This window comes from Gopherus flavomarginatus, chromosome 1 (assembly GCF_025201925.1).
Source record: "Gopherus flavomarginatus isolate rGopFla2 chromosome 1, rGopFla2.mat.asm, whole genome shotgun sequence".
In the NCBI taxonomy this organism is placed as follows: domain Eukaryota; kingdom Metazoa; phylum Chordata; order Testudines; family Testudinidae; genus Gopherus; species Gopherus flavomarginatus.
In genome coordinates this window covers 114,840,892-114,863,884 of record NC_066617.1, presented here as the reverse complement: position 1 = coordinate 114,863,884, position 22,993 = coordinate 114,840,892, and positions in this window count along the sequence as shown.

The window sequence follows — 22,993 nt, the reverse complement described above, 5'->3', positions numbered from 1 at the left end:
AAAGGTACATCCTTAGTACAAGGGCCAACTCCCTGACAAATTTCACATCCTTGCTCCCAAGTATAGGGGTGCTAGAGCATTTCAAAGAAAACTTCTGAAAATTTTAACACGAGCAAAAACATATTTTGGCTGAAATTTGCCAAAACATTAAAAAAATAGGAAATGCCAGAATTAAGATTGCTTGTGCAACCAAGCTTATTCAGCTTTCTGGTGCATGTGCATTATTATACAGCTTTTAACTACGTGATCTTCTGTTATTTTCCCACAGGATCCCTGTCCCATTTAGTGTACAGGAGAGACCTGCCCCAGGGCTGAACAAGGTTGCGCAGTGAAGGAGGCTGTTGTCTGTATGATCCCCTCCTTATTTGTTGCAGAAGTTGGCAGGCTGTAGTGAGTGAGACAGGGCATTTCAGGAACACAAAAGACAGTCTCATGTTTAAGGCAGTTGAACGCCGCCCAGGGGGACTGGATTTTTCCCTATATATACCTCAGCATTCCTGTGTGATGTTTGGTAAATCCCTTAAACCAAACTTGTCACAGGTGGTTTATTGTGTGTTCCTCATTTTCAAGGTGACTGCCCCCTCCCCCCCCCCCCCACTAGTCCCCGAGACCTTGGGGTCTGATCTGCACAAGTGCTGGGCACTCAGAGTTGCAATTGAAGTCAATGGGATCTGTGCTTTGAACATATAAATTGGTATGCAATTGAACATATTCTGAAAAATCAGGACCTAAGCATCTCAGATTAGACACCTAAAATTAGTGGACTCTTGCCCTCTCTATGCCTCAGTTCCCCATCTATAAAATCAGGATAATAGCACCCCATCCTCACCTCACAGGGGTGTTGTGAAGATAAATTCATTAATGTTTGTGAAGTATTTGCTATAGTGAGGAGCACCATAGAAAAGTCCATCCAGCAATTAATAGTTTTGTATTTAGAATAGAGTTTACTATTGTGTAGTAAATAAGGCCTGGGTCCCCCATTGAACAGTAATGAGAAACCAAAATATTGACTAACTGTTTATTCACTGAGCACCATCCATCCTGTGCAGTGAATGAAGCAGAAATCCAGTGGAAAAATGGAATGTGATTACATAATTAAAGACTGTAGTAGGGACAAATTATGGTTGCATGGGCAACCTTAATTCTGGTGTTTCCTAATCTGAGTGCTTAACTCTGCATCCTTATTGTTCTTTTAACATAGCTTTTGCGTGTAGTTCAGTAAACTGCCCAGTTTATTTATTGAAACAATATAAACCAACTGATTTCTTTCCACATCACATCTTTATTTATGTTATTAATTAACTTTTGGTATTGCCCAAAATGTGCTAGGTTCTTCCAAAATATAAAAGGCACAGTCCCTACCCTGAAGAGTTTAGTACTAATAACAAAGTTATTGCTTCACATGTTCAAAATTCCATACAGCCGTTAGCTAAATTTTTCTCACAACACTGCAACAAAGCAGGCATGATAAGTATTGTCGTTCATCCCTCTTCTTCCATCATATCGCAGAGAAGGTAGGACAGTCAGCATCATACTGCCACCTTTTGAGAAGCAAGGAGGCAAAATAATTCCGAGACTCTGGCTTTATTTGTGTAGGCTTGTGTCCATCCCCTGTCCTTCTCCAGTTTTGTTTTTTTGTTCAGAAGCATGGAACCTTTGTTTCAGTCCCTCTGCTGTCCCTGTGTGAAGAGGTGGACAAACCCACACTGTGGAGTTAAGAGTTCAGGAACAACTCTGGGCCTGGGAAGACCTGACCCCACAAGCCTGCTAGGTATGCTCCAGTTGGAGGAGGGACTTAAAAGGGAGTCTTCAGCACAGCAGGGTGGTGGATGGAGAGATACAGACCTGCACTCATTGCTGCAAAGGGACTACACCAGGAGTGCGGTCTGCTGCACAGATCCAGGACCCACTAACTTGCTTAGACACATAGAGCATATTGTTAAGGATAACTGCAAGCCATGATATGTCCGGGGAGTGGGAGACAGAATAGCAGGAGGAGATCCAGGGAAAACATTAGCTGGACCCCCAGGTAGCAGACACCTGCGTTATGGTGCTCATGAAGGCCGCTGGGTCATAACCCAGTGGAGTGGGAGTGCCCAGGTTCCCAGACCACTAAGTGGTGCCACTACCATTGACTCTTATTACTAGGTGGGGAGGCTCACCATGTTCACAGCTCACCTCCTTTAAAAAAAAAATCTAGAGAAAAGAAAGAAGATAAAGAAGGACAAAGTACAAGGATGAAACAAAAAGGGAAAGAACAGGAGAAGATGAAATGGCCTGTCTCACTGCCCAGCCAGCATCTCCCTGCCTCCACTTCCAGTGCTTTATAGCAGTATCACCAGATGCAGATGTGCCTGAGACTGAGTTTGCTCCACAGCTCCTTTTTTGACTGTGGAAAGACCCACTCTGGCAGCCCCTCTTTCCTCTCTGATTTCTCCTTCATTATTTCCAGCTTCCCTGGCAGGCTCCTGCAACCACTGCACATGTGGCCCCTCCTTCCTTCTCCTCTTCCAAGGGGATCCCAGTGCCTCCCCCTTTCTCTCTCAGGGCTATCTGGGTACCTCCATTAAAGCAGAATTAACTACTGTATTCCTAAGCTTCAAGTTCCTTCCCTTTGGGCCTCATTATTATTAATCATATTTATTATGGCACTGCCTAAGGGCCAGCCAAGAATGGGGCTCCATTGTGCAAGACACCGTACAAACACAGAATAGTAAATGGTCTCTGCCCCAAGCAGCTTCCAATCTAAATCGACAAGACAGGGCTAGAACACACAAGCAGAGTGAACAGTATTATGGCAGCAAAGGGCATGTTAGAACCATGATTTATTTTTATATATATTTATTTTGGGCTGAGTTTAGTTAGGAGGGTGGGTTCAGATAGAGGGGTATCAGCTAGATGGAAAGAAAAGGGAAGGAAGTGAGAGGGATAGGGCAGGAGAGGAGAGAGTAGGAGGAGTAGGTATGGAGTAAAGCTGAAATGAGAAGACTGAGGGCAGATGAGGGATTGCCCCCTAGATGAGGGGTTGCCCTGTCTGGGACCCATTCTACCTATCTTCCCCAGTGCAGTCCCCACCTGAACATTTCTTTTCCCTCTGAGAGTCTGATTTAAGGAGGATATCCAGGGTTCCAATGCTCTTCTATATGACCAGATTTACAATCCTGATCGCCCTGTGGAATTGACCCCTATAGATGATCTTCCAGTATCTCCCAGTCTGGACTCTCCATATCCTCATTGCCATGGATATGGAAACTCCTAAAGCACTGCCCAAAGAATGTGAAAGTAAAAAGAAGCCTTCCGCTATGACAACTGAGGTCGCTTTCCCTCTCCACTTGGCTATCTTAGATTTTGTCTATAAGGATTAAGACCTAGATGCTGCCACTATTCTCTCTCCTCCAAAGAAGCTGATAGGATTTTTTATTATTCCCAGGGAAAATGCTAATGTCACACCCATTTTCCTTTTTATTACTACACAGTCAGCTTTGATCTTCTGGGACCTTCACATGGGCCTGGAGAAAGTATCCTTGTTTGTGTCCCCGCTTCAGTCTAAGTGAGGTCCTAGCTACCCTCTCAGACTCAGTTCTGATTCATTTTAACAATGATTCTTCCAGACCATACCTCAGTCATCTCTGTAGTCCATGAACCTTTTTCCATAGTATCACCCAAGGCTACAACTGAAAAAAATCCAGAACCCTCTCTTCCTATCTAACCGCAAAGAAAGGGAGGGTGGTTGCCATACCCTGTACCTGCTTGTGACTCCCAGGTTGAGAACCCACTCAATGTTCCCTCCCATCTCCATAGGATGATAAACAAAAACTTGACACAGCTAGTTGAAATACTGTGTTATCACAATTCCAGATACCCGCAATCCTGCAAACAGTTGCACACCTGAGTGATTTTATGCACATGGGACTATGCATGCATCTAAACTAATTCACACACAAAGGTGTGTGCAAGGTCATTGCTTTAATGAATATCCAAGCGATTCCAGGTGCAAAGTGTGATAAACCACTCAAATACCTACTGTATAAAGGAAAGCTGTTTTAGTGAATACATTGTCAGATCTTGTGACCTAAAGTCCTAATGAGGGATTAAAGCAAAATTATTAGTGCAGAAAGCTTGAACAATGCAGGATTTTTATTATAAAAAGCATCTTCTACAATCTGTCTCATGACTCTATATTTATCATGTAAATAATTTATAACAATACACATGAAATAGTGCTATATTTATAGGGGACAGAGCTAAATGTAAATCTAAAATAAAGGACCAGTGAATAACCTACTGGTCACAGGCAAAACAATAAAACAGAGTCATCTGCAGTCCTTTGACAACTGCAATTAAATTTATGGAGTTGGGTATATCTGACCATCGCACAGTTGTGAGTCCTTTGAGGTTGTAATTTTTACTAAGAGGACAATACTCCCCTCCTGAACATAACCGGAGTTTTAGAATTATCATTCACCTACCTGCTTGCTTTCAACTATTTAAGCTTTTAAGATAATATGAGGCCATATTTTGAGCTTTATTTTATAATTGCACTGAAAAATATTTTATTTGTCCCCTTCTCTCATTTTTATTTCCCAATATCTGTACAGAGAGATTTTTAAAAGCCTCCAAACCAACCCTTCCCCTCCCCTCTGTCAATCCAGCCTCTTTATCTAGTTGAATCATTGTCACTGGAAGTAAAATTCTGGAAGAAATCAGCAAGAAGTTCCCAAAGGTTCTGGGTTTGGTATAGCAGGAGTAGAGAAGAGGTCAGATGTGATGCACATCAAATTAAGCTACTTAATAGGATCGCAGATGTCTATGGTCTTGAGCCTAAAAACATCTAGGTTCAACTTTATGCATGAGTGTAGTCCCATGAAGTTCAATAGTCCTACTCATATGCAGGAAATTAAGCATATGCATGTATTTGTAGGATCAGGGCCTTTGTTTCCTGAGACCACCAAAGACTCATTGTAGGATTCAAAATATGAAAGGCTTTCTATATTTAGTCTAGGAATATCCATTAATACTTGGTGTAAGAAAATCAAAGCTGTAATGAAGTTCTTACTTAGTCTAACATTGTCCTTTAAATAAATCATTTAAATAGATCATGAATAAAAATACTAATACAATTCTTCCCCTCAGTACACAAAATTCCCAGTATGGTGAATGGGATCTGTGTAACTGCAGTACATGAAAGCAGAACTTGGTTCTTTACATTTTTCTGAGCTATTAAAATTAATGCAATGGATGTTATTTTAATTGTCTTCTCCCCTCCCCCGCCCCTATTTTCACTTCCTGGCAGCATATATTGGGAGTAGAAGTTCACAGGCTCTCTTACAATCTCTCTTTGAGTAGAAACTAATCTGATTTTTTTCTTGGAGTATTAATTGGTTTTGCCACAGTATGCAATCTTGAAATGCAATATTTTGTTTAAGAACTTTGAGTTTGAAACTGATGATTGTCAGAGGAGTACAAGGGCTGGAATTTCATTGCATTCAGGAGCCACAGTAGGAGTGGATGGCATTTGGTCCCACAGGCTGCTATTCTAGGCCCTGATCCAGCAAAGCATTTGTTTAACTTTAAGCAGTTGAATGATTCCATTGACTTTATTAAGGATAACTCCTTACACCATTTTTGTTTTTATTGTAAGTTAATACTGTTTCTCTTTGGGAAACATGGCTTTTAGCCTCCCCTTCCCCCTAGAAATTATGGCTTCAAGGGGATCACTAATGTGGAGAAAATTGAACACAGGCTTAAGAGTTTTGCTGGGTCAAGGGCCTTGACGGCTTCCGACTGTAGCAGCTGTATGGTAATGGGAAAAAGGTGGTAGAACAGTGTCATTAAGATTTAATTTTTTTTGTACTGTTCTATTGATATTATATAGATTTTTAAAAGTTATAGACAGAGCTCAAGCTACATATCCTAATCAAAGATTAATTGGTGTTTATGTAGCACTATGAAGATGTAAAGCACTTTGTTAAAGGATCCGCTCAAGGCAAGTGTGCCTCTTTGTTGCTGGGTCTGGGAACTAGCTCTTAACCCATCTGCCACCCCCTTCCATTGGTTGCTCATGCTGTGGCCCCAATCTCTCTCTTCATGATGCCCTCTTTGTGACTTGTCCCTCAGGTCATTATATAGTTCCACTTTCTGGAGTAACAGAGTCAATTGCTAGTAGGGGAACCTGGGTCCACCCCATGACAGAAATATACTCATGTTCACACCCTATACACTAACGTAATACATTTTGTACCAGGCATGTCTTGTAAGGTATCATTTGAAAACTCATGATTTGCTGGTCAGTATAGTCCTAAAAAATGTGTGGCAACACTGTATGTGAAGTTATAAGATTCTATTGTATGTTAACAACACATTTCAAAATGCACAGCCCTGCCCAAACAGAGGTTGGAAGCCAGGTCTGTTGTAAACAAAGGAATTTGTGCTCTGCTTAGTTTGCATTTAAGCACTAAACAGACTCAAACAGGGAGGGAAACAAAGAAAGCTCAAATAGGTGAGGAAAAAAACAGCAGGGAACATCCTTCCACACAGCCTGTTTGTCTTCTAGTGTGCAGCTGGAAATGTTTCTCAAGAGAAGGACTACAACTATAAAAAAGGAGGGGCAAACACCCCCAAGGAATTCCCACTCTCTACCTCTGCCTCTCTCATTCACTGCACATGAAGTGACAAAGGAAGCATTTGTTGGACTCTGGGAGAAGGGGTCCTGACCTACAGGGTTTGGTTATTAAGACTGATGAAAGCATGTGGTGAGAAACTGCTTGAAATGGATATAGTTTGTTGAGTTCAGTATTAGTAAACATCTTAGCTTTATTTTTCTTGTAACCATTTCTGACATTTATGCCTTACTACTTGTACTTAAAAATCTTTCTGTAGTTAATAAACTGGTTTTATCTAATCCAGTATGTTCAAGTTCAAGTATCTGGGTAACTCTATTTGGGGTGCTAAATTATGTGCATATTATTCCCTGAGAGCAATAATGGACTCAAAAGATTTGTATTGTCCAGCAGCAAACTGGACAGTACAGGGCATAAGTTTCTGGGGGACAGGAAGGGGGAAATCTGAGACTAAGGTTGTGTTTTTCTTGTTGCATATACTCCCTTCATTAGTAGACCAAGAACAAATATGAGTAGGTTGCTTGGCAGATCACATTTTATATCATTTTTATGACTCCAGTTCAGCAAGCTATTAAACATGTTCCTAACTTTACGTGCATGAGTAGTTGTACTGACTTCAATCTACTCACATGCTAAAAGACAAACATGCTTTATTATCTTGCTGAATTGGGGCCTCTAAGAGCAAAATCGATATGGTGGATCTTTACCGCGTTATTTCTGTCTCCCTAACTGCATGGAATTCCTCTGCTTGTCAACAGAAGTTTCCCACATGTGGGGAGAGCAAAATGTATCACATGGATTAAAGAGAATATAGGTTATCATTTGTTGATTGTGTTGTCTCCCTTTCTATTCACTATCATTATATCCCAGGGGTAGGGAACCTGTGGCACGCGAGCTGATTTTCAGTGGCACTCACACTGCCTGGGTCCTGGCCACCAGTTCGGGAGGCTCTGCATTTTAATTTAATTTTAAGTGAAGCTTTTTAAAAGCCTTATTTACTTTACATACAACAATAGTTTAGTTATATATTATAGACTTATAGAAAGAGACTTTCTAAAAATGTTAAAATGTATTAGTGGCATGTGAAACCTTAAATCAGAGTGAATAAATGAAGACTTGGCACACCACTTCTGAAAAGTTGTTGACCCGTTATATCCCATTGATTCCATTATCTTCCCATATGGACAAACAGTTTTCCATCTATGCTAGTCCTATGTAGTAACAAAGAGTATCTACTTACTACTTTTATCTAATTACGATGTAGTCTGAAATGTGTAGTCTGCAGATAAGATAGAAAGATGGGGAAAGGGTGTCAAGTGTGTTATTCTTAGAGCTGTATAACAATGAACTATTTATGATGCTGATGGTAACAAAACCATTTTAAGCAGAGGAGTCATTCATCAATTTGCACATAAAAGAGCTTAAAAGCAATGTTTTTGAAAATTATGGGGTTGATTGAAATTATTGTAATCTTTTCTACATCACACATTAATAAGAGTTATGACAGTGATTTCTAACTAGACAGAGAACATTGCACTAACGTGCATACTTAGAAATTGCATAAGTTGTAGGCAAATTGCTTATTTGATTGCACAGTCACTAGGCTATCAGTGGTACATTTAATTTATTTTAAGTACCTTTAGACGAGTGGATGTCTATAATTACGGTATGAATATACTGTACATTGAAGAGTTTTTAAATTCCTATTGTTATCTATAAAAGCAGCAAAGAATCCTGTGGCACCTTATAGACTAACAGAGGTTTTGGAGCATGAGCTTTCATAGGTGAATACCTACTTTGTCAGATGCATGTAGTGGAAATTTCCAGGGGCAGGTATATATATGCAAGCAAGCTAGAGATAATGAGGTTAGTTCAATCAAGGAGGATGAGGCCCTGTTCTAGCAGTTGAGGTGTGAAAACCAAGGGAGGAGAAACTGGTTTTCTAGTTGGCAAGCGATTCACAGTCTTTGTTTAATCCTGAGCTGATGGTGTCAAATTTGCAGATGAACTGAAGCTCAGCAGTTTCTCTTTGAAGTCTGCTCCTGAAGTTTTTTTGCTGCAGGATGGCCACCTTAAAGGTCTGCTATAGTGTGGCCAGGGATGTTGAAGTGTTCTCCTACAGGTTTTTGTATATTGCCATTCCTAATATCAGATTTGTGTCCATTTATCCTTTTCCGTAGAGACTGTCCAGTTTGGCCGATGTAAATAGCAGAGGGGCATTGCTGGCATATGATGGCATATATTACATTGGTGGATGTGCTGGTGAATGAACTGGTGATGGTGTGGCTGATCTGGTTAGGTCCTGTGATGGTGTCGCTGGTGTAGGTATGTGGGCAGAGTTGGCATCGAGGTTTGTTGCATGGATTGGTTCCTGAGCTAGAGTTACTATGGTGCAGTGTGTAGTTACTGGTGAGAATATGTTTCAGGTTGGCAGGTTGTCTGTGGGCAACAAACCTCGATGCCAACTCTGCCCACATATCTACACCAGCGACACCATCACAGGACCTAACCAGATCAGCCACACCATCACCGGTTCATTCACCTGCCCATCCACCAATGTAATATACGCCATCATATGCCAGCAATGCCCCTCTGCTATATACATCGGCCAAACTGGACAGTCTCTACGGAAAAGGATAAACGGACACAAATCAGATATTAGGAATGGCAATATACAAAAACCTGTAGGAGAACACTTCAACCTCCTTGGCCACACTATAGCAGACCTTAAGGTGGCCATCCTGCAGCAAAAAAACTTCAGGAGCAGACTTCAAAGAGAAACTGCTGAGCTTCAGTTCATCTGCAAATTTGACACCATCAGCTCATGATTAAACAAAGACTGTGAATCGCTTGCCAACTAGAAAACCAGTTTCTTCTCCCTTGGTTTTCACATCTCAACTGCTAGAACAGAGCCTCATCCTCCTTGATTGAACTAACCTCATTATCTCTAGCTTGCTTGCATATATATACCTGCCCCTGGAAATTTCCACTACATGCATCTGACAAAGTAGGTATTCACCTATGAAAGCTCATGCTCCAAAACCTCTGTTAGTCTATAAGGTGCCACAGGATTCTTTGCTGCTTTTACAGATCCAGACTAACATGGCTACCCCTCTGATATTGTTATCTAGATACTAGGACCAGTTAAAGTGAAAATGAAAATCTTGTTTAGGAAATAAATTATGGAAGGGCAAGTAGTCTAAAAACAACATTTTAAATTAAGTGCATTTAGGGATCATGAAAAAAGTGTCTGAACAACAATGCACAAAAATCAAAATTTTACTTGTGTATGGTGGTTAAAAATCTTCAAAAATGGCTTAATACTTTATACTCACAAAAACAACTTGATAAAAAAAGCTAGGATTGGAAGCTTTTTCCAGTGGAATCAGCTAACAAATGTTACATTTTCTTTACAAAAAAAATCTTAAATATATATATATATGTGAAATTAAAAGTCAGGGATTCAGATAGTTCCCCAGATATGTAGATAGCTACATAATCAATCAGGGCTGTGAGTGGGGTGAAGGATTAACTGTTCATTTTAGTTATTGCCCATTAAGATGTTTGTAAATGTGATCTTATGCATATAGAGGGATTACCAACTCTATACAAAAATATAGCTGTGTTCCCCTATTTAGAGAAGATTTAAAAAAAATCATCAGATATAGCTAAATTTATTCCACTCTCACTGGATGATATAATTCATTTATACCATCGAGCAGAGTTTGGAGTGCATGAGAAACAGCTATAGAACATTAAGAACCTGCCAGATAAACCTAGTTCTATATTCCATGCACAATATCTGTTTAGATGCAAGTATGGGAACCCTTTGAAGTTAACAGGATGACCTACATGCTTGGGCAGGATCTGAATCTTTGAGAGGTTTGCAGGAGGCAGGCAACATCCACATGGATGTCTTTTGCCTTTGCTTTCCTGCCAAGCTCCTGCTGATCCTAGCAAGCATGATTTCTGCAGGCTCCCACAGCTGTCTCCACATCCAGATGTGTTGATGTGAAGCACACAGACATTGGTAAAAATCAGGAAATATCCCACTGTCTGATCAGATTAGGGAGAAGCCAGGATATTCCCAACTCAGTACTTTCATCTAGCAATAAGGCCCCCTGCATCTACTGACCCATTGTTCTATTTGATTGTCAGCATCTGGTAACCCCTCACATCTCCCAGAAGTGGAGTTGAAAATGGCTATAAATAAATAATAATAAAAAAACCTGTTGTCCCTGTTACTGAAGACACAGTGGAGATCATGGTCCATGTGCAACACTAGTTGGGGGCTAGGAGGGGCAGGAGACCACTGTCAGCAATAGGTCATTTTTCTAGTGTAAGTGGATGCTTAGTGCCTAGTTGTGCCACCTCACCTAATTTCAGTGAGCATTTACATAGATGAAGTCAGTGGGACTCCTTGCAACAGTAAGAACTCAGTAATGTGAGTAAGGATCTCATGACTGAGCCCACAGATAACATAGCACACATTCTAGTTCATTAAATCAGTCCCCCATTAGGAGAGAATATCAGGCATTGCCTCAAAGGAAATGTCTGAGGACAGACCTGGCAACAGAAACATATCTGACATCTCTTTCCCAACTACCAAGAAAGATGATTGACAGGGCTGCACAGAGATTTTTGGGGTCCGGGGCAAACCACGACCCCACTCTTCCAAAAAAAAATAAATTACAACAGAGACTAAAGAGTTTAAAAAGCGGGGAAAGGTCAGAGAGGGCCCAGGCCTGTGGTGTCACCCCTCTCCTCACAGGGGAAAGAGGGACTATGCCCTGCATGTGTTAAGGGGGCAGTCCTGGTCCTGCATCTCCCTGAGCTCTGGCTCTGCTCCAGCTGCCGGTGGGAGTTTGTCATAAACAGATAGCTAAGGGTTAATGTTCTTTTACCTGTAAAAGGGTTAACACAGGGAACCTGAAACACCTGACCAGAGGACCAATCAGGAAACAAGACTTTTTCAAATCTGGGTGGAGGGAAGTTTTGGGTGTGAGTTCTTTGTTCTGTGTCTTGTGTCTGTGCCCTCTCCGCTCTGAGAGTGATTTTTCTATCTCCTGCCTTTCTAATCTTCTGTTTCCATGTTGTAAGTACAAAGATAGTAAGACAATAGGTTTATATTGTTTTTTTGTATTTACATGTGTGTAGTTGCTGGAGTGTTTTGAATTGTATTCTTTTTGGATAAGGCTGTTTATTCACTTTTTTTTTTCTTAAGCAATTGACCCTGTATATTTTCACCTTATACAGAGACTATTTTTAATGTATTTTTCTTTCTTTTTATAAAGCTTTCTTTTTAAGACCTGTTGGAGCTTTTCTTAAGTGGGCACTCCAGGGAACTGAGTCTGCAGCTCACCAGGGAATTGGTGGGAGGAAGAAGTCAGGGGGAAAATCTCTTTGTGTTAGATTTACTAAGCCTGACTTTGCATACCCTCTGGGTGAGGGGGAAGAGAGATTAGCTCTCCTGGTACTTGTCTTTCCAGGACTGGAAGCAGGGAATCTCCTAGGATTGTCCAGGGAGGGGAGCCTGGGAGGAAGTAACCAGGAAACAAGGGGAGGGGGTTATTTCCCTTTGTTGTAGGACTCAAAGCATCTGAGTCTGGGGGTCCCCCAGGGAAGGTTTTGGGGGGACCAGAGGGTATCAGGCCCTAGAAATTCCTGATTGGTGGCAGCGCTATCAGATCTAAGCTGGTAATTAAGCTTAAGGGAATTCATGCTAACACCCATATTTTGGGCGCTAAGGTCCAGATCTGGGAAAAAATGTTATGACAGAGTTGTACTCTGACCCTGCTCTTACTGAGCTCTCAGCATGGCAGGTCACCTGGGTCTAGGACAATTATTCCAGCAGCAGCAGGATTGTGGCCTAGCAAGTCACTTCCCATATTATTGATGGCAGCTGCCGAACATGAATGGTGTTGTGACCCCTTGTGCCAGATCTCACCCAGATTTGGCCCAGCCACTCTGCCATCATTTTGGGGGCCCCCAAATAGGGGGCCTAGAGCAAACTGACCTTTCTGCCCCCCCCCCAGCAGCTCTGGCTTTGACTGTAAAGTTTTGGGGTTCAACTCAGACCAGTGAAGGGTTGTGTCACCACCTCTCCTGTAATCCTGGTTGCCTTAAATGCTCTGCCGCTGTGGCTCACCGCCCGGACACAGAAGACAGCAGACAAACATGCAGTTCTAGGACTGTGTGTGTGGCACAGCCCGGTTTTACCATGCTGACCCCAACTGTCTGCCTATGACACAACAGCCCCACCCTGGTCTCCACTAGCTTTGATTACTATTTGCAGGGTGATCCCAACACATAGAATATCAGGTTGGAAGGGACCTCCAGAAGTCATCTATTCCAACCCCTACTCAAAGCAGGACCAATCCCCAATTAAATCATCCCAGCCAGGGCTTTGTCAAGCCTGACCTTAAAAACCTTAAGGAAGGAGATTCCACCCCCTCCCTAGGTAACCGATTCCAGTGCTTCACCACCCTTCTAGTGAGGAAGTGAAACAAACCCTATCAAGGCCAAATCCCCACTCTGTCACTTCGAGAGGCAGAAGATAGGGGGGCCCACAAGGATTCTAAAAATTAATCCTTGCCACTCCAGACTTGTATTAAACTCCCAAGGTTACAGCTTCTCTGACCTTGTCTTGGCAAATGCTGCCACCACCCAAATGCAAAGAGCCCCTTTGAACCCAGAAAGGAGCACTTGGGAATTCCTCCCTGTGGGGTACCCTCAAGCCCTCTCTCACACACACGGGGAAGAGCTGAGAAAGAAAAAGAAAATTAGCTGTGGCTACCAGCTAATCAAACATGCACAAACTGCTTAGGACACCAAAAATCCAATCCTGTTCTTAAAAAAAGATAAATTTTATTAAAAACAAAAAGGAAAAAAAATACATCTAGAACTTAAGCTTTTTGCTAGATCTTAAAAAGAAACAATTGCAAAAATTAAGCACCCAAAATAGCTTTCTTGAGGGTTCAGCTTAAAGGTTACAAGCAAATGAAAACATCTGGGGTTAGTGCAGAGGAGATTCACAGGCCTTAACAATAAACAGAAATAAACCTGATCACATCTTCCCAAACATTTCTAATTTACTTCCACATTTGGGAGGTTTCAAATCAATAATTATAGGTATGATCTGATGAATTTTCAAACCTGGTTTAAGCCTTACACAGCTCTCTGTTCCCCTCTTTCCTGGGGAGACAGGGGAAAGGAGAGTTCTTTCCTCATTTTAAAAAGTTTTAGCCTTCCCATTGGCTTTTTTTGGGAAGTGCCTACTTTTTTCCCCCTCTTACCTGGGGGACTTTAACCCTTTAAAGGTAGCTGTTCTTGACTTGCTTTACCAAGAGGGATTGTATAGGTAACTGGCTGGCTGGGTGTCCATCAAAGGGAGCTAGTAATCCACTTTCTTTATCACACTGCCAGTCTCAAATTTCCCCAAAATCATCTGTTCTGAAGTGTCTAACCCTCTCCTGGAACACTCAGGGAAGTAATAAAAGGTTTGTCGCTCCTTTAAAGAGACAAAAGTACAGTTCACCACTTTAACTGGCATTAACAATCCTTTCAATTCAAACATAACACTGAGTAAAAAACAAAAGTTTATTAACAAAAGGACAGATTAAGTGATACTAAGTAAAAGGGATTGAAGGTAGAACAGGTAACCAACAGTAAAAAGTCACTTTTTAGTAGATAAGAATTCAGTCAAGAAGCAACAGCCTTGGTTCAAGATAGATTTCTTACTAATCTTTTTCTTCCCAGCCAAGGCTGACTGTCTCTCATTCTAGACCTTCCACAAGAGTACAAGGTACTGGTTTCCCTTGTCTTCCAAGGTGAAAGATCTTTGGATAAGCAGGTTTTCCCACTTATATTCAGTTCTCAGAAACTTCAGCACCCTTGGTTGAAGGGCCCATCTGTGATGGGATGTGACTCACCAGTGGCATCTCCTGATGGCTGTCTTGGGGATTAGCTTCATAGGTCTGCACACCCTCTACAGACATTACCTCACCCACCATCACAGCTGCTTTTGGACCCACATCACTCCAGGAACCATAGCAGCCTCTTCATGATGCAGCCCTCCAGCCATGTCACCATCTCTGCCCCCCCTTTCCCAGGGATCTACCATCAGCTGTCCAGCCACTTCCCCCATAGCAAGTGTGGGGCAGGGGGAGGGGAAGAGGGGGACCCAGTCTGTACACTGCTTCAGGTCCTGACCCAGGGACCCTCTGAACCAGTTGCCTACTATGTTTCTTTGCTTCAAGTACTGCTGCATTTCCTTGGGTCACTTCCCCACAGCCACAGGTCCCTGCTCACTCTAAATCAGCAGCCCACCTTCTGTACTCTGCAGATCCCTGCCTACATTGCTCTGTCCAAGGTACTACAAGGCTGCAGTCTGCTCAGGTCACAATCTTCTTTCCTCAAGCACCTAACAGTAACTGATTGACTCTAGCCCTGCAGCTCCTTTTATGTGAGCACACTGAGCCCTGACTGGCTGCTCCTTGCAGCCTCTCTCCTATTGACTGCTTCCCATGCAGCCTCCCTAGGGCTCTATTAACCTCTTCCCTGCCAGTATGGGGCAAATGCCCCATCACACCATTCTTTTCAGTTTGCAAGAGATCTGTCCCCTTCAGCCTATCCCTGGATTCCAAGATTGTTTCTTCTTTCTCCTTATATCTTCCCAAATGCACTGTTTTGTCACCAGACTCGGGATGACCTCACATGGTTCTTCCCTGCCTGCGGATTTGTAAGTAAATGGGGCTTCGATTGTTTTTGGTCACACCTTGCTTAATTTCATTAAAGACATGGAAATATCTGCTTTCCCTCCTATCTGAAAGAAAACCTGTTTCTCCCTGTGTTTGGTCACAGACTTTAAAGCATAAATATAATTGATTATCTATATTTTCTCAGATAGTGTTACTACATACATTTCAGATTATTTTAATCTTAATTATGTTAAGAAAAGACCTTACTTAATACACTTTTATAATACAGTAATATTGAATACAATCATTTGATCCAATTACTTATCATTTAAGGTTCAGATTTTCTTCATAGTTAAGAGGTTTTTCTTCTCCATTCACAAGATTGATTATTTCATTTCCCTTTTATGCACATGTGCCTTCATTGTTTCTGCGTGATGACCGGGCTGGTCTGACAAACAAATAGATGTTCTTTTGTCTAAGGCAGACTGTGCTTATGCATTGCTTACATACATTTTAAGAACACAATTTTAACACATATCAATACCTCTTTGTACATACCCTGTATATACATCATGCAAGTACATTAATGATCGGTGAATTATTCACTTTCCAGTGATATATTAAGTGCCAACTTATATATCATGACAACAGTGTATTAGGTGTAATGAGTATGTCAAGCCTGCCAAGAGTTGTTAACAGTATTGAATCACCAATGGTCCTCTGTATTACAGTATGCTATTGTACTGTATGTACAATAGAGGCCTGCCAAATGGACTGCTGATTTTGCAAAGTTGTACCAGAGCCATGACTGAGAACAAAAAATGACTTTTTGATAGCTCAGTGGTTTGAGCATTGGCCTGCTAAACCCAGGGTTGTGAGTTCAATCCTTGAGGGGGCCATTTAGGGATTTGGGGATTGGTCCTGCTTTGAGCAGGGGGTTGGACTAGATGATCTCTTGAGGTCCCTTCCAACCCTAATAATCTATGATTCTATGGGTCTCTGTTACCATGACCATACATACAGCATAATCACTCTCTAGCAGAAATTAGAAAACACAGGCACGAGCATCAACTACTAAGCTTCCTTCTCTTCTTAAAGTTCCTACTGGCATTAATGTCTCTTTTAGTGTCTCAAACTATTCTCAGTGGGCCAGATCCTCAGCTGGTGCAAATTGGTATTGGCTGCAATAGAATTATACGTGTGTGTGTGTGTAAAGCCATACTTGGTTATAAGTGTGTGTAAAGCCATACTTGAGTATAATGTTTTATTACTTGTTCAACCAAAAGTCCACTGCGGTCAAGTAATGCGGGATTGGGACAACATATAAAACAATGAGCTTTTTAGGATGATTTACTATTTCCAGTTTAAATTTGCTCTGGGCCTGATTCACTGTTACACTAACGGTGCTTTATACCACTCTGGCAATGTAGATTCATAGATTCATAGATTCTAGGGTCAGAAGGGACCAATGTGATCATCTAGTCCAACCCCCTGCACAAAGCAGGCCACAGAACCCTACCCATCCACTTCTATAACAAACCCCTAACCTATGCCTGAGTTATTGAAGTCTTCAAATTGTGGTTTGAAGACCTCAAGCTGCAGAGAATCCACCAGCAAGTGACCCATGCCCCACACTGCAGGGAAAGGCGAAAAACCTCCAGGGCCTCTGCCAATCTGCCCCGGAGGAAAATTCCTTCCCTACCCCAAATATGGCAATCAGCTAAACCCTGAGCATGTGGGCAAGACTCACCAGCCAGCACTCAGAAAAGAATTCTCTGCAGTAATTCAGATCCCATCTCATCCAACATCCCATCACCAACTGCTGGGCATACTTATCTGGCAATAATCAAAGATCAATTGCCAAAATTAGGCTCCCCTGTCATACCATCCCTTCCATAAACTTATCAAGCTTAATCTTAAAGCCAGATATGTCTTTTGCCTCCACTACTCCCCTTGGAAGGCTGTTCCAAAACTTCACTCCTCTAATGGTTAGAAACCTTCATCTAATTTCAAGTCTAAACTTCCTAGTGTCCAGTTTATGCCCATTCGTTCTTGTATCTACATTGGTACTAAGCTTAAATAATTCCTCTCCCTCTCTAATAATAATCCCTCTGATATATTTATAAAGAGCAAGCATATCCCCCCTCAGTCTTCTTTTGGATAGGCTAAACAAGCCAAGCTCTTTGAGTCTCCTTTCATAAGGCAGGTTTTCCATTCCTCGGATCAACCTAGTAGCCCGTCTCTGAACCTGTTCCAGTTTGAATTCATCCTTCTTAAACATGGGAGACCAGAACTGCACACAGTATTCCAGGTGGAGTCTCACTAGCGCCTTATATAACAGTACTAACACCTCCTTATCTTTGCTGGAAATACCTCGCCTGATGCATCCTAAAACCGCATTAGCTTTTTTAATGGCCATATCACATTGGCGGCTCATAGTCATCCTGTGATCTACCAATACCCCAAGGTCCTTCTCCTCCTCTGTTGCTTCCAACTGATGCATCCCCAATCTATATCTAAAGTTCTTATTATTGACCTTGCACTTTTCACTATTAAATTTCATCCTATTACTATTACTCCAGTTTACAAGGTCATCCAGATCTTCCTGTATGATATCCCGGTCCTCCTCCATGTTAGCAACACCCCCCAGCTTCGTGTCATCCTCGAACTTTATTAGCACATTCCCGCTTTTTGTGCCAAGGTCAGTAATAAAAAGGTTAAATAAGATTGGTCCCAGAACTGATCCTTGAGGAACTCCACTAGTAACCTCCTTCCAGTCTGACAGTTCACCCTTCAGTATGACCCGTTGTAGTCTCCCCTTTAACCAGTTCCTTATCCACCTTTCAATTCTCATATTGATCCCCATCTTTTCCAATTTGACTAATAATTCCGCATGTGGAACCATGTCAAATGCCTTACTGAAATCGAGGTAAATTAGGTCTACCGCATTTCCTTTGTCTAAATAGTCTGTCACCTTCTCAAAGAAGGAGATCAGGTTGGTTTGGCACGATCTACCTTTAGTAAAGCCATGTTGTACTTTGTCCCAATTACTATTGACCTCAATGTCCTTAACTACTTTCTCCTTCAAAATTTTTTCCAAGACCTTACATACGACAGATGTCAAACTAACAGGCCTATAGTTACTGGGATCACTCTTTCTCCCTTTCTTAAAATGTGCGGGGTCCTTAAAGTGAGTGTACATGTAATTTACCTCTGGCACTGTGTAAGTAGGCCTAGTATAACTGAGAACTCAGGTCTATATATGGAGTTACTTACACAGGCTCTTCCTTGTTTGTTTTTTTTAAATTTTTCACTTTCTGTTAATAAACTCAATAGCCAAATTCTGGCTGGTCTTGCTCATAAGCTGGAAAAAAACAGCTGAAATTACTGCTCGGTTTCTGCATCACATGGTAGATGTTCACCACGATTCTGGCTCCCTTGATCATCTGCAAGCACTGTATGGCATGTGTCTTAGAGGGAGGTAACAGAAAGGCTTGTCCAAAGGGTCTCGGTCTTTCAATCAATATGAGTACGCCCCCTAACTTGGCAACGGATCATTACCTAGCTATGCTTCACCCTCTGCTGATAGCCCTTCCTCCCAGCGAGCCTGATTCTTGGTTACTACTCAATGGCTCCTTTGTGCTGGGGTAAAGCAACCCTGTGAAGCCCCAGGAATATCCCTCCAACCCATTAAAAATGAGTGGAAGCTGCAGACCCTCAGCATCAGTCAGGATCTGACCCTTTATCAGCAAAGACATTTTTTAATGCTGGAGTGGTAACAAACAAAACAAAACATATTTGATTCCTTTCACTGTAGCCATTTTCAAATTCAAATATCTTGGCTGTTTTGTATTTAACTCAGAAGATGTGACTACTTCCCACTTTACAGAGCACCCATCATTCGGCATCTTAAAGCACTGAAAGCTTTAAAACAGTGTTTTTAAAAACAGAAAATATGGGGAGATTTTTAAAGTTCTACTTTAATCAAAGAGCTGAGTGACATAAACGCTACTAGTCTGAGACCTTAAGTGCCCGGTCAGCAAGGAGGTGAATTTTACAGCTGTTATAAAATCTGGACATAGGCATTTATATAGAAACACCAAAAAGCCCTTTAATTAATGTGGTGCTATGGGGCACTGCTATAATAATACAGCTTCTGCAGTCTCACTTTTGACCTGCTCTACTAATGAGATGTACAGGCCCTGGGGGCGATGGCTTGATGCTGTACATGGAATGTTATACAATAACGTGCTCTAAAAAATATCATTATTACTATTTTATACTAATGTCCCTAGCCCTTCCATCTTCATAAAAATAAAATAGTCCTTTGTATTTTTGCAGTATCTTTTCTCTCTGATCTTACACACTTGAAGGGATAGACTGTAGTTAGCCCTTACGTGGCCATGCAAGAGGTGGGGTGAAAGAGAGGAACAACTCCCATGGCCTCTTTAGCCACCTGCATAACGGCTGATCACAATCACAACTCCTGAGTTCAGGGGAGTGAGGAAGGCTATGCTCAAGTTGCTCCCTGTAACTGTAGAAAGGCACTGCAGCCTAGAAAGGGTTAACAGGTCCAGGCTGGTCACCTGGCTGACTGGTGGGAGTATGAAAGTAAGGAGAAGCTAGCTCAAAGGAGAAGGATGTGTTGTCTCTTTTGTGAGGCGGCTAAAGTGGAGGGAAGGTTTCTGGGAATTATTTACCAGTGTTTGTCAGTTGATTGGAGTTTTAAAAAAATTATTGTTTGATGGATAAAGAGCAAGCCCGGAGGAAAGGACTTTAAAAGGATTGAGACTTGGAACTTTATTTCCACTTTCCAGCTGGTGAATCGCTGTGGCACTGATTCAGGCAGACACTTAAGCACATGCTTATTCCATCCTTATTCTGAAAAGCACTTGACTTCAATGGCATTTAAGCATGTGCTTAAATTCTTTCTTGCATAGGAATGTTATTCGGAATTGGGGCCTTTGGGCAGCAGATCTGGAAGACGACAGAGAGGGGAGAGGAGCAGGTGGGGCCATAGCTCTGCCTCCATATACACTGACCATCTGAGCTGGCTGGCTATTCAGAAGGAATATGCAGTTCTGACTTTGAAATGTGCGTCATTTGCAATATCTGTTCTCTAATACAATGTTGCTCAATCTGCTTCCTTGGGAGGCAAGTTCAGGAAAAAGACAGACACAAAAAAGGAAGGTTTTATTTCTCACTCATTCAGAAGCAGAACTGTTTATTGAAAGCAGAATATATAGTACTGAATATTCAACAGATGACTCACAGCTTTTGCAAAGTCCTGAGTGCAAATGAGTCATGGTCCAGAAAGAACAATTAACAGGCTGGCTGTCCTGTCCCTATGTTTAAAATATACTTTCAAAATATGCTGTGTCTTTTGGGCAGTCAAGGTATGTCAGTGTGTGTAAAATCCTTCCTCCTAGCCTACACTTTCCTGTATAGACATGTTGCGTCAGCCAGATCCTATTTATTTTTCTAAAGCTCCATGCAGGAATTAATAGTTTGAGAAACCCTAATAACCCTGATTTCAAACTTTTCATGTCATTCTGTTTTAGGGGAAAAACAACCTTGTGGCAAATCACTTAGGAGAATTCGCTGAAATTAGAAGAGAAAAATAAAAAAGCCCTGGTGGACTTTGGGGCTTCTATGAGAACAGCACCACCTTGTGGTCTTTAGCAGAACTGCACTGATAACCAGTTTATGGTGTCTAATATTCACAGGTGGGATTTTCAAACAGTGAAAATATGTAATAGCTATATGTACAAGTAGTTAAAGCCCTCTTCTTCATACCGCTCCCCCCCCAACACTTTTGTCCCTTAGCCACCCAATTTACTGTTCATACAATGAAGAGTTATCAATTTACCTCCCGACCAAGCAAGTAGTTTTATATTGAGAACATCTATACATTGGCTTCAGAGAACTACACGGTAAAGGATTAACTGATTTATCCATTCCAGTAAAAGTTCCCAGAAATTCTAGGCTTGATGCAGAAACCACTGGGTGAAGATCTATGGTCTGTGTTATGCAGCAGATGTGGCCAGATCATCATCATGTCCCTTCTGGACTTAAAAGTTATGAAAATGGGTGACAATATTAGGCCAGGACAGGTTTATAATTACTTTTTGCAGGGAGAAAATTGATGGCACCAAAAGCACCCATTCACACTGGGAGGTTATTGCTCTTACCTTATATGTCAATTACTTAGCAACCTGCAATTTGCTTATATTCTAAAATACTCTGACACACAAAATCTTCTCCATACATGTTATAGTTTTCTCCAGTATAAGAGTACTTCCAATTATGTGAAAATCAGTAATAATTGCATTCCTCCGGAAAACACTGACCATCCAAAATGTCCGAGTCCCAGTGAAAAGCCTGCCAAGAGAAAGTGCTTGGTTTTAAAAAAAGTGTAACTTGCCAAGCTTCAGGATGAAATTCCAGCGGTAGGTTCTGCCGTTTCTCTACCCAGTTTTGATGCAGTGATGAGAACAGGAAAAGATTCTCATTTACACTGCTCTAATAGAGTAGGGGTGCCTTAAACTGGGTGTAAACATACTGCTAGGATAGGGTAAAGGGGCCTTAGGGTAAAGGAGTATCAGCTGCTTGACCGTTTTTATTCAGAATTCCCAGCTACATATATCCAGGTATTGCCACTGCATCCCAACACAGCTCTTACTGCATAGGAGAATACAAGAAAGGGGATAAAGAGCAAAGCTGTGAGAATAACTGATTTTTGTGGTTGTTGGCTGTTCCAAAAAAATAATAATTCAGGGTGATTTGAAACAATGTGTTTCAAAACTTTCAGCAAACTGAAACACACAAAAAATTGCTTTAAGTCAAACATTTCTCTCATTTTGAGCTTTTTAATCTTTTTAAAAAAAGATAAAATTGAAGTAAATTCAAAATAAAGTTGTTTTGAATTATAAAACCAAAATATTTGTTTCAAAAATGTCAAAACAAAGCATTTGATTTTTTTCATATTTATTTTTGGGGTTTTGTGCTTTTCAATGTAAACAATCTAGTGAATTCAACATGAATTTGACAAATGTGTCAGTTGACCCAAGCCTGCATTTTTGTGGGGAATAAAAAGTTTCAGCCAATGAAGTTCATGCAGTGCTAATGAGTGGCGATTTTCTTAGTTGTTTGTTATTAATGGCAACTAGTTATCTTTTTTTTTAAAAAAATCCCCAAAGTAAACCCCATAATTATATATATTGGTTTCAAAAACTCACTATAAGTTGTATCAAATGTTATTGTCATGCTGTACCTATATATATTAAACATTCATAAAAATGCAACTGCGTTATATATCAGAATATTTCCCCTACTAATATCTACTCTTCATACACCACGCAAACAGTAAATTTACCTAATATATCTACCTTTATAGCATCAGCAGAACTCAAGGGTGTCGACTGTAATACAAAATAAAAGCTACTCTGAGCGGCATTATACTACATTGGGTAAGATACTTACCTATCAGACACACATTTTAGATATGCTTAAAGCAGTGATCAATTTATTCATCATAGGACTCATTTATATTGAGCCCTTGACCCATTTCCTAACGCATATTGAAATAGGATTTTAAAGCACTTCTGAATAGACTGGTTTTAACATGGCGAACCCGTCAGTGTGGATGGGATCACACCATGATAAATGCATTCT